Source organism: Silene latifolia, chromosome Y (assembly GCF_048544455.1).
Source record: "Silene latifolia isolate original U9 population chromosome Y, ASM4854445v1, whole genome shotgun sequence".
NCBI lineage: Eukaryota > Viridiplantae > Streptophyta > Magnoliopsida > Caryophyllales > Caryophyllaceae > Silene > Silene latifolia.
The window spans coordinates 348,598,518-348,602,212 of NC_133538.1; the positions used below are offsets into that span (position 1 = coordinate 348,598,518).

The 3,695-nt window shown below is 28.1% G+C and overlaps 1 long non-coding RNA gene across 1 annotated transcript; it reads left to right on the top strand.

Moving 5' to 3' along the window:
- On the top strand, positions 1-2,616 carry LOC141633674 (uncharacterized). The gene is made up of 3 exons (XR_012538443.1): positions 1-84; positions 171-261; positions 2,433-2,616. It is a non-coding gene; the product is annotated as an uncharacterized LOC141633674 (long non-coding RNA).
- Positions 2,617-3,695: the final 1,079 nt, after the last annotated feature.

The following is a 3,695-nucleotide window of genomic DNA, read 5'->3' on the forward strand; positions in this document are numbered from 1 at the left end:
TCTCTCCTCTTTGCCGTGAGCTTCTACCCCAATTCTCTACATTTCATTTCTTTCATTCTCACATCTCTTTCTTCTTGCTCATTTGTAAGTGTAGGTAACTATTTAATTGTCATTCTTATACTAGTTTATTTATAGTATTTAATTATTTGTTTTAATTCTTATGTTTCAAGGAGGTGAGCAAGATACCTTGGTTGAGGGAGATTATTTGGGTTGATCTTATAACACTATCCTTCTTATTTACTAATCTTAATCTCTATCAAGGTAACTAGGTTTTCTCCTTTCTATGATTTTTGAATTTCAAGTGCTTTTATGAGGTTATAATAAGATTGATAATATATATGATGTTTAAAATCATGGAAATATATGAGATTCATGATTTATATAATAAATAGTAGTTTTCATTATTTTGTGATGAATATATACTTATTTAAATGTTTTCTATGATTTATTTGTATTTTTTATGTGATTTAACAATCTAAACAATATGTAAAATATATGGATGATTATAAAAATTATATTTTTGATTATATTCTGATTTATTATCATTATTTATGAGTTTGCATGTGATTATTTTAGTTCTATAATTATCATATATTTATTTGTTATTATTTGATATTTAATCCGGTTTTATGTGATAATCGTCTAATAAATATATAAAACATAAAATAATTTCGAAAAATTTACTTCCTTAATTTTTTTCTGGCCTATTATAATTTATATAGTATTTAAATTGATTATTTTATTTTTAAAATTATTATTGCTCTCATTTAATATATATTCGTGTTTTATGCAATTAATCTCAAGTAAATATGTAAAATATATAAATAAATGTTAAAATTGAATGTTTTATCATAATATGACTTATTTTAGTGTATTAAAGTTTTTCATGTCCATTTTGTAATTTGTATAATTACTTTTTAATTTTATAACTAATTAGTCCATAAATAAGGTTTAATTGTGTTAGAATAATAAATAAATATAAATAAAATATTTATAATTTATTTTTATGCATATTCTGTCCTATAATAATGTAAAATAAATTATTAATGGTCGTGACACAATTTTCTTATTTATTTGTTTATTTATGCTTGAAATCGCCTATTAAATGCTAATTTTATGTTAAATATGTGAAACATTATTAAATAATTTATTAGGTAGTGTTTTTATTGAATTTATAACTCACTAAAATATCTAGTAATTTTTCATGAGTAGAATATAACTTTTGTTTAATTGTTTAGAATTATTAGATGTTTAATTAACGAATTTAATAAATGTTTGTTAAGGAAATAACTAATAACATATTTGATGGTATCATGTCTTGTAAATATATTCTCCATAACTATGTTTATAATGTGAGATTACAATAGTGTATTTGTTAAGAATTGATTGTTACTTCTACTATGGTAAATGGCATGTATACGCTTTTTGTGATATTGCCTTTCGGAAATTATATATTGACATGAGTGTCTCTTGTTTTATATTGGAAAAGTTGAAATTATACTCTAACTTTGATTACCATTATTGAATTTCATTTAATATTATTTATCCCTCAGTTATGAACATTTTGGCATGTTAACATGAGGTTATTCATGGTGCACTTTTGTTATCTTTTGGACCTTGTTCCATTTTATATATGGTTTAGCTAGAGTATAAGATATCGAGTAGATTTCAGGTTATTGGTCTACTTGAGAAGAGCAATACCAAACTGGGTAAGTTTCAAGTTATTGGCCTACCTAGTACCCTGGCATGGTTTCAGGTTATTGGCCTGCTATGGGTTGACCGTCCTTTTTGGATACTCTTATGAGTCTATGGATATGTCGTTTGGGGGTCAAGGGTCTGCACTTTTACGCCTTGACTGGTTAAGGGTCCGCACATTTACGCCTTAACTAGACTTTATGCCCCTCGAGAGTCCGGCGTCTTAGACACGGGTTCACGGTTATGTGTCTGCCGTAGTAGGGTTATTTTGGTGTCGGGTTATTGACACCAAGGTTTAGGGTTTCAGGTTATTGGCCCTAGACGGTGCTCGTTCTTGTCTCGTGTTATTCTATGTATTTATGGTCCAAGATTTGGATGTGTTTACCACTCGTATATTATCATTACTCATTTCATATGTCATTCGGGTAAATTGGTGTTATTTCTTTTTCATTATGACCACCTTCTTTTACAGTATTTCGTATAATCATGTAAGTGACATGAAACTTGTAAGTTGTTACACATTTTAATTAATCATGTGGTATCATTATTACTCACTCATTTGTGATTATATACCTTAATATTAAATTTCCATGAAGTTCACATGTTTTCATATTTTGAATGGATTATATGTTGTCTCTTATTATTTGCTCATAATTGTTTCTTGAAATTTCTTAAGTCATGGCTGGGAGCACTCCTAGTTACTCCCCACTGACGGTGGTTGTTGATATTTTTTTCAGGTTGATGTGCTTCTTGGTCATGGATGGGTTTTGAGAGAGAGATAATAAATAATAGTTATGATGTTTAGTAATCGAACCTTGTTGTTTTATTTTGGACGGGTTTTTCATTCCCGAGAGTAGTTGTATGCATAGTTGACTATTACTTTATATATTTCGGTAGCACCCGGATTTATCGTCATGGTGTTTCCGCCACCATGGACTTTTATTAATATAAAATGCAATATTTATCTAGCTTATTTGTATTATTAAATCCGGGGTTGTTACAACATTTTCTCCATCATGGAAGGTTATGAAACATATCTATAATCATTTGCCTTAATTCACCTATAACAGCTTTTTTGCCATTGTTAAATGATGTATAAATTAATATAATCACTTGACTAAACGCTAATTTTCTACAGGAAAAACATAAAATCATGCTTGACCTGGGAGATTATACTTTTATACAAATGACTTTGCTTTTGTCGACATTTGGAAGTCAAGTCGGGAACAATTAATAGAGGTTCTTCAAATTGTCATGCGTACCGCTTGAAATGGTAATAAAAATTCCACAATTCTCAGTATGATGGACATGTTTGTCTTAACCTTAAGACGGGACAAGTTTCATACATAAAACAAAAATAAAATGTATTGATATTTTAGATACTTCTTTACCGCAAGTCTCCCTTGTGACGGGTATTATCCGGGTAAATAAGGTTAAAACGGATATATAGCCTTAAAATAAGAATTTGTGATAAAAGCAACACGGTCTGGTCATACGAATGGTGACGGAACTCTAAAGATTCTCATTGTCTCTATTTCTCCGCCGTTATCAAGCACATAGTGTACGTTCAAGAGATATACAGGGAAAAAGAAGATCATAAGAACTTAGTTATGGTCAAAAATTTTAAGGTTGATTGCCAAAAAATTAATGTAATCTTTAATTTGGATTGGAGTGACTAATAGTTATTACTTCGTATGTGATTTTAGACAACACGATTAAACGAGTATGATATAAAAAACTACTTAGTGCGTTCAAGCTAACGAAATCCAATAAGAATAAGAGTCAACCAACACAAAATCAAAATTCAAAGTTAGCTAGAAATGTAAATATTTTGATCATTTTAAAATCAAATTAATCAAATATAAAAATTAATTTTTTACAACTCTGCGTCTTTATATAACAATATAAAAATAAAAAAGTTTTTTTTAATAATTTTGAAACTTTTTAGACCATTTATTATCAATGTAAGAGTTATTCATGAATTTTATACGATTTTATTT